General features: G+C 45.8%; 1 pseudogene; it reads right to left on the bottom strand.

Moving 5' to 3' along the window:
- Positions 1-14,120, bottom strand: part of LOC135892056 (bromodomain-containing protein 4-like) — a 145,883-nt pseudogene extending 131,763 nt beyond the window's left edge.
- Positions 14,121-14,609: the final 489 nt, after the last annotated feature.

Here is a 14,609-nt window from a genome sequence, read left to right as displayed (position 1 = left end):
TGGGGGGGGACTCAAGGTCAGGGCAGAGGGCTGGGGGGTGTGGAGGTGCAGGGCAGAAGGCTGGGTGTGGGGGGGGTTCAGGGCAGAGGGCTGGGGTGTGTGTGGAGATGCAGGGCAGAAGGCTGGGTGTTGGGGGCAACTCGAGGTCAGGGCAGAGGGCTGGGGGGGGTGTGGGGGGGTGCAGGGCAGAGGGATGGGTGTGTGTGGAGATGCAGGGCAGAGGGATGGGTGTGTGTTGGGGTGGGGAGGTGCAGGGCAGAAGGCTGGGGTGCTCGGCTCGTGGGGGTGCTCCCAGCCCCCTGCCCTGAGCGGCTCACGGCAGGGGGCTGGGAGGGATATGACCTGTTCCACCCCCTTCCCTAAGGCCCGTCCCTACCTCTCTCTCCCTCATCTACGGAGCAGCCAGCACGCTGCGCTCGGCTCTGGCTCCTCTGGGAGGAGGAGGGGCCGGAATGCACCACGTTGTGGGAAGAAACGGGGGGGGGCGAGAGCGTGGCTGCCACAGGACCAAACTTCTGCCTCCTGCCCCCGCAGGGGAGGGCGGGGGGGCTGAGTGGGGCGGGGGGCCGTGACCCCCTCCCCACCGCTCTCCCCTGCGGGGGCAGGAGGCAGACGCTTGATCCTGCGGCAGCCAAGCTTCCCCCTTCCCCTTCTTCCCACATTCCGGCCCCTCCGCCCCTCCTCCTCTCAGTGGGCAGCAGCGTGCCACTCAGAATCGGCTCGCGTGCCGTAGGTTGCCGACCCCTGTTCTATGCTTTGTCCGCCACTCAGCTGCAATTATTGAAGATCATCCCGCAATTGAGTTAGGGTCTTAATACTGAGAGATTTATGCTGCTATCACAGAAGGCAAATACAATAGCTGCATTTTAAAGCGGGGCCTTGGCTTTCCCATTTCAAAAAAAAAAAACAAAAAACACAAACTATTTCTATTCCCAGGCCTGTGTATCAAATAAGCGTTGTTAGAATTAAACGCGGGTAATGCTTAAATGCAGTTTTAGATCATAACGGTCTTCCCAGTTGCTTTGCTAAAGCCACAAACATGTATTTGAACACAAACTATTGCAGAAAAGGTGCAAATGGGAAGTAAAAAGGGCAAAAACATGATATGTACAAACAGCTTGCCAGGGAAAAAAGTAAGTAAACTTTAAATAAAAAACCCAACATTAAGGTGATATTAAAGTTGTCCATTTAAAAATAAGTCTGACAGCACAGATATTAACGCTCCTACAATATGGTTGTCAGTCATTTTACATATTACACACACAAACGAGTATTTTGTTAACTAATGTTATTTAGTGTACGTTAAGCACCTGAAAGCTAGGAAATGCCAGATTTAGGTTTGCTTGCATGACCTTAATTCTACCCTCTTGTGCATTCATGTTGTGCACATCCTGTGAAAAACACAAGTATCATATAAAAAGACTGTACCATAATGAATATATAGGGGAGGGATAGCTCAGCGGTTTGAGCATTGGCTTGCTAAACCCTGGGTTGTGAGTTCAATCCTTGAGGGGGCCATTTGGGCAAAAATCTGTCTGGGGATTGGTCCTGCTTTGAGCAGGAGGTTGGACTAGATGACCTCCTGAGGTCCCTTCCAATCCTGATATTCTATGATTCTATGAACAAGGGGACCAAATTAAGGTCGCATGCAAATGTAAATCTGGCACTTCCTAACTTTCAAGTGCTTGACTTTGTAACCTAAACAAAAAGTTATGGGGGGGGGGGGAAAGAGATATTTCCTAGTCATTTTTTTTTTCTTTCAAGAAAGGTAAAAACTACATGCAACTAACAGTCATCCCCAACCCTATCATGAGTCATCAGCAGCATCTGACCTCTGAATCTTCAACATTGAAGTACAGACTACTGCTACTGGACCCACAGGACTAACAGCATTAGCTAGCAGCAGTTGAAGGCTGTTTCCCAGAGGAATTGGGATGAGTACTTGGATCTAGTGGTTAGTGGGGGGTGGGCAGAGGAGAAGCCCAGCCCAGCCTTATTCACATGCACGCTCTCTCTTCCTTGCTCACTAGTTGCAGGGGATCTTGCCCTGTGTTTTGCCACAGAGGAGGAACACACAGGAGGAGGTTGCTGGCCCATGCACTGGGTACAGGGGGTAGCTGGGGGGAAGCTTGGCCCATCTTTCTTTTTCTTCCCCTCTCCGCCCGGTAGCCAAGGAAGCCTGGTTGCTATCAGCTCCACCTATAGTAAACAGCATTTTCTATTCTTGTAGAATAGAATATCAATGTTTAATCCCTCCTCTCATTTAACATCACCTGTCCTTCACTGAGGATTGTGTGTGTGTCAAGTTGGAGGTTTCAAAACACATTGCTTGAGACAGGGAAGGGAAGGGTTCAATTCTTAAAATAAATAAATTAAAGTGAAAGGGATTTTACTCAACTTCATGAAAGTTCCCCTTCTGTGCAGAGAGCAAACACTGAAGATTTCAGCTCAAAAGGTGACACTTGAGAAAGCTGCAACTGTGAAAACTGTGTGGCTCGAAAGCTTGTCTCTCTCATGAATAGAAGTTGGTCTCATGAAATATATTACCACACCCACCTTGTGTCTATAATGAGTAATGGGATATTCTGGGCCAGGTTTTCAAAAGCCAGCCTCTTTGCACTTGCAATTACTGTCACTTGGATATCTATCTATTTTGTGGTTTCAAGGTATTTTAACTGTACCTGAAAATAACTGAGTTAAATATGCCTGCAAATTGCAGTTACAGAAAAGGGAGGCCAGGTCTAGTAGAGGCTGAGATGAAAATTTTGCCCTGCATTTTCTAAAACTGCATCAATCTGTATACAACTATACCACTAGCTGCACCATGGGGAAACAGAGCAACAGTGTTTTGCACAACTCTAATGACACAAACAAGTGCATCTTAATTTAGTAGAAAATTCATATTGTGCTTCCACAAAAGCTGATAAATGTATTCACTCACCAGAACAACTGATCCTCACTGAAGACTGGTAATTCATCTTACTTAATTTCTCAAAGGGTGCACAAAACAGTCTGAATAATTTTTAAATGTGCTGAGAATGAACTGTGTGTCCAGAGAGAGGGAGATACAACTTTGCCATTCAAATACATTGGGATCACAATGTGCTTTAGAAATTATAATGAATTCCATTTCACTAACCCTAAGAAACATGTATTATACACATTTTACAGAGGGAAACTGAAGCTGGGAGATTAATTTACACAAGGTCACATGTCTTGCAGAGCCAGGAACAGAACTCCTAGCTCCCACATACAGGCTTCCACGCCCAGCTGCTCATGTATGTATCTAGAAAGGATTCTACAAGATTATATATTTTTGAAAGAAACACAGTATTGAGCCTTTAAACATGTATCAAACTATAAATCTTAATTTACACATCATTCTCCTATATAAAAGCTTTATTGCAATTTACATAATATACCCATTTAATCCAATCTTTACTGCAGCTCTGCTGAGCAAGCCAGCATAGCTTTACCTTCCACCATGGCATCCATGCATCTGCTTACAATAAAAAGGTAGTGAAACCATGATTTGGAGGTGTTAATTCAGAAGTGCAGCAAAAATTTAAGAAAACTACAGTGCTAATCCTTAAGCTAAGGTACACAATATAGGACAGACACCAAAACTATTTTAAGACTTCTGGCTCCCACACAAGATTGAGGAAAGTTATGACTCAGTATGGGGCACTCTCACCTTAGCAGCGCTAATCACAGACCATAACCCCACTGTGCCAGGCAAAGAACGTATACTGAACCCAACACTCCAGCATGGTGCTGGGGTGGTATATAGCTGGATATTTGTCTTTTGAATGACACCTTTTTAAAAATTTCTCAACATTTGTGCCATTAGACATCCAATGCACTTTGCATAAGAGTCAGGATATTTGACCAAGTACCCTGGCCAAATTTCAGCTTCTGTAAGATCACAAACTTGTTCATAGCACTGACCACATTTTAACAGACTATTACATAACATCCCTGTGGCAATTACAGAAATTACATACATCAGAAGTATTTCAGCTGTCCAATTTAGCAGCTGGAAATGAGGGTATGCTCTCCACAGAACACCAGAATGTCCTCCACAGAGAACTGTTTAAGAATCTACTAGTTAGGTAGTTACACTCTGCACACCTAAACTGCCCATGCAGTTTCAATTCCATGTTATATTTTTCACTTGTTGCCCTCAACTTGTGTAGTCTGTGTACTGTTTAACTGTGTACTTATTCACCAACTTGGGGAGAAAATTTAATCAAAAAAATGTCAATGACAATTGGGAATTGTTTAAGAACACTTTACTAGAAGCCCAAAAAACCTCAACGAAGGAAGAATATCATACTGGTTAAAAAACTGACCTTGTTTAGAGAGGAAGTGAACGCAGCTATAAAACTATCTATAAATTAAAAAAAAAGGAAGAAAAGGGAATTAATAGTAACAACCATAGGTGCCAACTAGGGGGTGCTCTGCACCCAACAGCTGATGGGTTGGGCAATCAGTACCTATGGTAGGAACTGTAGAAAAATGATAAGGGAAGGAAAGGGACACAAGGAGAAGTCTATGGCCAGCAGAGTTAAGGATAATAAGTAGTTTAAGAATATTAGAAAGAAAAAGAATCAGAACCATGATATTAATCCAATGCAAGATGGAAGTGGTAGAATTATCAATAATAATGCAGACAAGGAAGAGGTGTTCAATAAATATTTGTTTTGTATCATATCAATCTTTCCATTCCACTAGCATCTAAGGAGAATATTAAACAGGAGATATTAATGTCAGACATTTTAAAATCAGCATGTTAGGATAACTTGCCCTCAAAAGTTTTACAAGAACTGGTTGAGGATCTCACTGGACCGTTAATGTTGATTTAAGTCTTGGAACATCAAAGAAGTTCCAAAACACTGATAGAAAGCTAATGTTGCACCGATATTTAAAAATTATAATTGACTCTGGGCAAGATACAAGACCAATAGATACAGGACTAAATAATAACAATGAATTAAAGGAGGGTAATATAATTAACGCCAATTAACACAGTTTTATGGAAAATGGATCCTGTCAAACTAACTGATTTCTTATGAGAATACATCTTTGGTTGATAAAAGTAATAGAGTTGATGTAATATATTTAGACTTCCGTAAGGCATTTGACTTGGTACCGCATAACATTTTGATTAGCATGGCACACATTAAATGGATGGCTGATAAGCCTCAAAATGTAACTGTAGATGGAGAATCATCATCAAAGAGGTGTGTCTAATATGGTCCTACAGGGTTTGGTTCTTGGCCCTATGCTATTTAATATTTTTATTAATGACCTGGAAGAAAACAAAATCACCAGCAAATGTGACAAAAGTTGGGGGGGTGGTAAATAATGAAGTGGACAGATGACTGACACAGTTCGTTCTGGATCACTTGGTAAGCTGGGTGTAAGCAAATAACATGTATTTTAATACAGTTAAATGTAAATGGATACATACTAGGAAGAAAGAATGTAGGGACTATCCTGGGAAAAGGCAACTCAAAGATTTGGGGGTCATAATGGATAAAGTGGAACATGAGCTACCAGTGAGACGCTGTGGCCAAGAGGGCTACTGCAATCCTTCGATGCATAAATACATGAATCTTGAATAGCAGTAGAGAGGTTATTTTACCTCTCTATTTGGCACTGGTGTATTTGGCTGCTGGAATCCTGTATCCAGTGCTGGCATCCACAATTCAAGAAATGTTGATAAATTGGAAAGGGTTCAGAAAAGAGCAATGGGAATGATTAAAAGATGTGAAAGACTCCAGGAGCTCAAACAATTCAGCTTAAAGAGAAAATTAAGGGGTGACTTGATTACAGTCGATAAATACCTGCACAGGAAACAAATATTTAATAATGGGCTTTCCAATCTAGCAGAGAAAGGTATAACATGATCATAGAATATCAGGGTTGGAAGGGACCTCAGGAGGTCATCTAGTCCAACCCCCTGCTCAAAGCAGGACCAATCCTCAACTAAATCATCCCAGCCAGGGCTTTGTCAAGCCTGACCTTAAAAACCTCTAAGGAAGGAGATTCCACCACCTCCCTAGGTAACCCATTCCAGTGCTTCACCACCCTCCTAGTGAAAAAGTTTTTCCTAATATCCAACCTAAACTTCCCCCACTGCAACTTGAGACCATTACTCCTTGTTCTATCATCTGGTACCACTGAGAACAGTCTAGATCAGGCCTGCACAACATGCGGCCCGCGGGGGCTCACTGTGCAGCCCGCAGGCAAGCGGCGGGGTGGGGCTGTCGGATTCGCTCAGGGCCGGTGAACTAGGCAGTCGCCTAGGGCGCCCAGGATTTTTTCTCCCTCCCTTCCCTTCCCCTCATGCAGAATGTGGCGCGGCTGATTGGGCGCCTGGGCCTGATTTAGCTGCTCCCATTGGCCTCCAGCAGGCAGAGTCCCTCCCCCGCTCCCTCCCTCCCCCTGCCTCAGCATCGCATCGCATCGCAGCACTCTGATGGGGAGGGGTTGTGTGCTCCGCAGCTTGTTTGGTTTAGCTCCACGTGGAGCGGCATAGTGGTAAGGGGAGTCCTGGGGGGCAGTCAGGGAGCAGGAGGAGGGTTGGATGGGTCAGGAGTTCTGGGGGGCAGTCAGGGGGCAGGGAGTGATTGGATAGAGAGTGTGGGAGTCCCGGGGGTCTGTCTGGGGGCGCGGGTGTGGATAAGGGTTGGGGCAGCCAGAAGACAGATAGGGGGTAGGGTCCTAAGGGGGCAGTTAGGGGGGAGGGTCTCAGCAGGGGGCAGTCAGGGGACAAGGAGCAGGGGGAGAGTTGGAGGTTCTGCGGGGGGTGGGAAGTGGGAGGGAGTGGATGGGGGCAGCGCTCAGTTGGGACTCCCCCCCCGTCCTCTTTTTTGATTGTTGAAATACGGTAACACTAAAAAAGCGGTGCCCTGGCTCGGCAGGGAGGAGCCGCCTTCCGGAGGCACCGGAGAGCCAGAGCGTCGGCTTGCATGGGCAGCGAGCCCCAGCCATAGAATCATAGAATATCAGGGTTGGAAGGGACCTCAGGAGGTCATCTAGTCCAACCCCCTGTTCAAAGCAGGACCAATCCCCAACTAAATCATCCCAGCCAGGGCTTTGTCAAGCCTGACCTTAAAAACCTCTAAGGAAGGAGATTCCACCACCTCCCTAGGTAACCCAATCCAGTGCTTCACCACCCTCCTAGTGAAAAAGTTTTTCCTAATATCCAACCTAAACCTCCCCAACTGCAACTTGAGACCATTACTCCTTGTTCTGTCATCAGGTACCACTGAGAACAGTCTAGATCCATCCTCTTTGGAACCCCCTTTCAGGTAGTTGAAAGCAGCTATCAAATCCCCCCTCATTCTTCTCTTCTGCAGACTAAACAATCCCAGTTCCCTCAGACTCTCCTCATAAGTCATGTGTTCCAGGCCCCTAATAATTTTTGTTGCCCTCCGCTGGACTCTTTCCAATTTTTCCACATCCTTCTTGTAGTGTGGGGCCCAAAACTGGACACAGTACTCCAGATGAGGCCTCACCAATGTCGAATAGAGGGGAATGATCACGTCCCTCGATCTGATGGCAATGCCCCTACTTATAAAGCCCAAAATGCCGTTAGCCTTCGTGGCAACAAGGGCATACTGTTGACTCATATCCAGCTTCTCGTCCACTGTAACCCCTAGGTCCTTTTCTGCAGAACTGCTGCCTAGCCACTCGGTCCCTAGTCTGTAGCAGTCTGATCCAATGGCCGGAAGTTGAAGCTATAAAAATTGAGACCGGAACTAAGGCATAAATGTTTAAGAGTGAGAATGATTAATCATTGGAACAACTTACCAAGGGTTATGGTGGATTCTCCATCACTGACAGTTTTTAAATCAAGACTGGATGCTTTTCTACAAGATCTGCTCTAGGAATTATTTTGGGAAAGTTCTCTGGTCTGTGTTATACAGAAGGTCAAATTAGATGATCACAATGGTCCCGTTTGGTCTTGGAATCTAGGAATATGTACTCCAAAGGGAACGTGTTTGATATCCTTAGCTATATGATGCAAAGTATTTAATTAGACCCAACTGCTAATTTAATTTATGCGGTTTCATCAATTTCTTGAATATCCCTTACAAAAAAGGAAGTGGGTGGGCTGAATTTGCTTTTACTAAGACTATATAAAAATCCATTCTTATACCATGAACTCAACATGGAATTGGCACTTATGTCCAACAGTTATAACATTTAAGCAAATATTGGTGCAATTTCACCTCACTATACAGCTTTAAAACCCACAAATAGCAGCAGCAAAATACAAAAACAGCTAATTTAAATTCACAGCAGATCTTCCCTATTTTAATTATGCAATCTGTGTCAGTGGGGAATCACAAATAGGATTACTTTTCCATCTGACCGATTTAGGCAGCTGGTGAGAATAGCATTCATGTCACCAGCAAGACAACATTGTCCGGAACAAATTTAATAGTCATACTGCAATAATCTGTTATTAGAATCCTTAATCCTTGCTCACACAATTATGTGTAAACTCTGACATCTATGGTTACCTGCATAGTTTCTCCTCCATATCCAGAGATCTCATTCAGGTGCTTACTACTCACATTTTATCAAAGTCGTTTTGCCCCTAGAGATATAAACTGCTTTGTGATCATGGCAGAAACTTAGAATTAGATGCCATGGACAAGTCCTTCAAGCTCACCTTGCCCATGCTCTGGCCCATGCAGGGCAGTTCCCTATACAGTGCTTTGTCTACCCTTCCACATCTTAAGCAATAGCACTTCCCTACTCTTTCCCAAGGAACCTATCCCACCTTAATAGGTTGCTCGGAAGCTTTTCTTTTTTTTTAATTTAATTTTATTCCAATTCATCCCACTGTTCCCAGTTATTCTCACCTGGCCCATGCCAAGCACAATTCTTCCACATATGCACATCTCACATACTTTTATACTCTTTCCTGACCCCCATAACCGATTTTCACAATATACTGCCATGAAGCCTTCCATGTTCCTCATTAAATATACTCAGAACGCAAAGAGATCAATAGCCCCATTATTCTGCATTACACTGGATTTAAATTATGTGGCAGCATTAAAAGGTGACCTGCAAAGGGGGAAAAAAAAGACTGTGTCCCCTGTTCTGCTTCTTTAGGGATAAACAAAGAGACCATTTTCCCCCAAAGCTTTTTCTGTGTGTCTTACCCAGGCAATATCAGGAATATTAAATAGTTTTCCCTGTTCTTCTTGGGCATCTAGGAGGACACGAGTGGGAAAGTCTAAGGCTAGGTCTATCCAACAAAGTTTTGCTAGCATAGCTACATTGGTTAGGAGAGCAAAAAAGTCACACACCCCTAACCACACAGCTGTCGTTCAGGGAGATATAATTAAACTATTGACAACTATACTTGCCTTTTGCCAGTATATGCTGCATAGCCACTGCACAGCTGTACCATGCAAAGCCTCTGCAGTGCAGACTACCAGCCCTTAGCCCAGGGGTGGGCAAACTTTTTGGCCTGAGGGCCACATCTGGGTAGGGAAATTGCATGCAGGGCCATGAATGTAGGGCTGGGGCAGGAGATTGGGGTGCAGGCTCCGGCCCCGCGCCACTCCCATACTGGAGCAGCTCCAGGATGGCAGCGGCGCGCAGCGGGGCTAAGGCAGGCTCCCTGCCTGCCCCGGCCCCGCGCCACTCCCGAAAGCGGCCAGCACCATGTCCCTGCGGCCCCTGTGGGGGCGGGGGCAGAGGGCTCCGTGCGCTGCCCTCTGCCCCCACCCCCCGTCACCACGTCCCTGCGGCCCCCGCCCCCACAGGGGCTGCAGGGACATGGTGCCGGCCGCTTTCGGGAGCAGCGCAGGGCGGGTGTAGGCAGGGAGCCTGCCTTAGCTCCACTGCGCCACAGGGCTGGCAATCCCGCAGGCTGGATCCAAAGCCCTGACGGGCCAGATCTGACCCGTGGGCCATAGTTTGCCCACTGCCTTAGCCTGTACTTTATGGGGCAGAATGCTGACACTTTCATAGAGAGCTTTTCTTTCAAGTGTTTGTTAAACAGGCATTAAACTGAAACCAGAATATTAAACTATCTGAACAAAAAATCCTCTCTCTTTTCAAAGGCTCAGGTTTCAGGCTCTTGTATGATAAAAGCAAGCTAGTTCTCTAACATCTTCCAGCAACAGAGATGTAAAGACCTTTATAATAAATAACTGCTAATGTAAAAACCCAAGAAGAAATTTCACACACACACACACACACACACACACACACACACACACTCTCAGGCCACATTTATACATCTGAGATTAATAACAAACCCAAATTTCTTCTTTGCAGGTCACATTTAAATAAGCAGCAAAACAAGCTTTCCAATAGTTAAAAGGCTAACAATACTGTATTGCTATTCATTTCAATAATTAATAAAACACTTTTCGGAATGTTTTTAGTCTATTACATACTTCCATTGAAATTTCTATTTACTATAGGTCTTCATATAGTCACATACCTTTATTGTAGCCGCTAGAAAGAAAGAAGCCAGATTACGTGGCAACTGAGAGAAAGATGTAAAGGTCAAACGGGGCATTGGGTAGGGCCAGCAGAGGGGATTAGGGCTCTGGCACATGACTGCTAAGGAAGAGCCAGCAGAGGTGCAAGTTATAACCATAGGTAGTACAAGACTGACTCAATTATAAGTAAAAAACCGGTTACCTACCTCTTGTAACTGTTCTTCGAGATGTGTTGCTCATGTCCATTCCAAGTAGGTGTGTGCGTGTCGCGTGGACAGTCAGCAAAAGGTTTTTCCCCTAGCGGTACCCATTGGGTCGGCTCAGGTGCCCCTTGGAGTGGTACCTTCATGGCGCCACATAAAGGGCCCTGCCAACCCGCCGCATCTCCAGTTCCTTCTTGCCGGATTGCTCTGACAGAGGGGAAGGCGGGTGGGTCCTGGAATGGACATGAGCAACACATCTCAAAGAACAACAGTTACAAGAGGCAGGTAACTGTTTTTTCTTCGAGTGCTTGCTCATGTTGATTCCAAGTAGGTGACTCCCGAGCCTTACCTAGGAGGCGGAGTTCATGGAACCGCTGGACTGAAGCACTGCTCTGCCGAACACTGCATCGTCCCTGGCATGCTGGGTAACAGCATAATAAGAAGTAAAAGTGTGGACTGAGAACTACGTTGCCACTTTACAGATCTGGATTGGGTTGGGACCTGGGCCAGGAATGCGACCAAGGAAGCCTGCGCTCTTGTAGAATGTGCCATCAGCACGGGGGCAGGTCCCTTTGAGAGGACACCGGGAAGCCCTTCATCCTGCCCACTACCACAACAAACAGCTGGTTTGATTTACGAAACTGCGTCATTCACTTGATAGAAAAGGCCAATGTCCGCCGAAAGTCCACAGAGTGGAGCCTCTGCTCCTGGCTGTTAGCGTGAGGCTTAGGGAAAAAGACTTGATTGGCATGAAATTGAGACACAACTTTAGGGAGAAAGGCTGAGTGCAGCCGAAGCTGCACTTTGTCTTTGTAAAAGATGGTATAAGGAGGGTCAGATGTGAGGGCCTTGAGTCAGACACACTACTAGCTGAAATTATTGCGACCAGGAAAGCCACCTTCCATTACAGATAGACTAATGAACATGTCGCTAAGGGCTCAAATGGAGGCCCCATGGGCCTCGAAAGCACCAGATTAAGGTCCCATGCCGAGATCGGTTGCCGAGCTTGTGGGTATAACCTGTCCAGTGCTTTAAGAAAACGACTCCACCACTGGGTTAGCGAAGACCGAGCAGTCTGCCACTCCTGGGTGGAACGCCAAAATGGCCATCAAGTGAACCTTTATCGATGAAATCAACAAGCCCTGCTTCTTTAAATGTAGCAGACAGTCCAAAATAAAGGATATTGATGTTTGCATCGGAGAGGTACGACTGCAAACACCAGATCAAGAATCTCTTCCACTTGGCCAAGTAGGTCGCCCTGGTGGATGGTTTCCTACTGCCAAGGAGAACCTCCCTAACAGGATCTGAGCATGTGAGCTCTACCGGGTTTAACCATGCAGCTTCCAAACCGTGAGATGGAGAGACTCGAGATTGGGATGCTGGAGCTGGCCGTGGTGCTGGGTGATCAGGTCCGGAACTAAAGGTGGGATGATTGGGGTGTCCAATGACAGCTCCACAAGCATGGTGTACCAGCGCTGGTGGGGCCAGGCTGGCGCTATCAGTATCACTGAAGCTTCTTCCCTTTTGCAGATGACACTAAACTGGGAGGAGTGGTAGATACGCTGGAGGGTAGGGATAGGATACAAAGGGATCTAGACAAATTAGAGGATTGGGCCAAAAGGAACCTGATGAGGTTCAACAAGGACAAATGCAGAGTCCTGCACTTAGGACGGAAGAATCCCATGCACTGTTACAGACTAGGGACCGAATGGCTAGGAAGCAGTTCTGCAGAAAAGGACCTAGGGGTTACAGTGGACGAGAAGCTGGATATGAGTCAACAGTGTGCCATGGTTGCCAAGAAGGCTAAAGCATTTTGGGCTGTATAAGTAGGGGCATTGCCATCAGATCGAGGGACATGATCATTCCCCTCTATTCGACATTGGTGAGGCCTCATCTGGAGTACTGTGTCCAGTTTTGGGCCCCACACTACAAGAAGGATGTGGAAAAATTGGAAAGAGTCCAGCGGAGGGCAACAAAAATTATTAGGGGCTTGGAGCACGACTTATGAGGAGAGTCTGAGGGAACTGGGATTGTTTAGTCTGCAGAAGAGAAGAACGAGAGGGGATTTGATAGCTGCTTTCAACTACCTGAAAGGGAGTTCTAAAGAGGCTGGATCTAGACTGTTCTCAGTGGTACCAGATGACAGAACAAGGAGCAATGGTCTCAAGTTGCAGTGGAGGAGGTTTAGGTTGGATAATAGGAAAAACTTTTTCACTAGGAGGGTGGTGAAGCACTGGAATGGGTTACCTAGGGAGGTGGTGGAATCTCTTTCCTTAGAGGTTTTTAAGGTCAGGCTTGACAAAGCCCTGGCTGGGATGATTTAGTAGGGAATTGGTCCTGCTTTGAGCAGGGGGTTGGATTAAATGACCTCCTGAGGTCCCTTCCAACCCTGATATTCTATGATTCCCCAAGCACCTTAAGCAGGACATGTGCGGGTCGCCCTTTGACATCAGCTTTTGGTAGACCCCATATAGCTTAAACCCCTGGGACCGAGGCATGCCCTAGCCCCGGGCAGGGGAAGGGAATCCTGACTAACAAGAGGAGGGGGTTCAAATATGACACTACACTAAAAACTATTAACTAACTACTGAAACTATTTACAGGTAGGAACTACGAGTACACTAGGGGATCGTTCGAAAACAAGAGAAAAGAGAACACTCTGACAACTGTCACTGTCAGTAAGGAGAGGCAGTGGGTCGGCAGGGCCCTATACGCAGTGCCATGAAGGTGTGACTCCAAGGGGCGCCTGAGCTGACCCGATGGGTACTCATAGGGGAAAAACCTTCCAGTGACTATGCACATGGCGTACATACATCTAATTGGAATCAACATGAGCAAGCACTCAAAGAACACAAGGTTACTAAGGCCATGTCTACGCTACAGGTATTACAGCGGCACAGCGCCATAGCGCTGCAGCGTTAAAGTACATCCCACATCAACAGAAGGGGTTTTTCCCATTGATGTAGGCAATCCACTTCCCCAAGCGGCAATAGCTTGGTCAACAGAAGAATTCTTCCACTGGTTAATTTTTCACATCCCTGAGTACTGTAGGTATGTTGACTTAATAGTTAAGTGTAAACCAGCCTTGAGAGGATATGACAAGCTCAGATTTATACACAACTGCATTAAAAGAAGATTGTTGTAATTGGTTTAATTTCCCATCACCACCACGAAAAAAAGTCTGCTGTGCCATAACCTCAAGGTATGAGTGAAGACCCTCCATAAGGTCCTGCAGACATGCTGTATGCCCTAAACCACCATTGAAAAAAAATCCAGCCTGAAAGTCATGTCATCCTGAATATTATGGCCTGGCTCACAAGGAAGTAAAATGTATGATAGTTACCTTGAAGCAGAGATGACCCTTTATGTGTTCTGTTTTTCTTCACAGTTGTTACCCTCTCACCTTCATTTCTGCAGCTTTTATTATTGAAAGAAAGATCTGTACGAAAAAAAGGTGTATATTACATTAGTATTAGACCTAAAGATCCCAAGACAAATTAAGTTTCTCCATCCCAGGACCTGTGCCATGCCCTTTAGAGGTGTATTTAAAACTGTACTCCAAGACACAAAAAGTGAATGCAAGAACGGCGATACTGGGCCAGACCAAAGGTCCGTCTAGCCCAGTATCCTGTCTTCTGACAGTGGCCAATACCATGTGTCCCAGAGGGAATGAACGGAACAGGTAATCCATTCCCTATCCCTCATTCCCAGCTTCTGGCAAACAGAGGTTAGGGACACCATCCCTGCCCATCCCGGCTAATAGCCATTGATAGACTTATCCTCCATGGGTTTATCTAGTTCTTTTTTGAAGTCTATTATCTTTGTAATTTCATGACGAGAGAGAACACAAGTTAGGAATTAAAACAAGTCATGTCCTTCATCAGCTGGAAATGGTATTGATATTGACAATTGTGAAACCCAG

This window comes from Emys orbicularis, chromosome 19, assembly GCF_028017835.1.
Source record: "Emys orbicularis isolate rEmyOrb1 chromosome 19, rEmyOrb1.hap1, whole genome shotgun sequence".
In the NCBI taxonomy this organism is placed as follows: domain Eukaryota; kingdom Metazoa; phylum Chordata; order Testudines; family Emydidae; genus Emys; species Emys orbicularis.
Note: the sequence above shows the minus strand (reverse complement) of the source record. Positions and strands in the feature narration are given on the sequence as shown.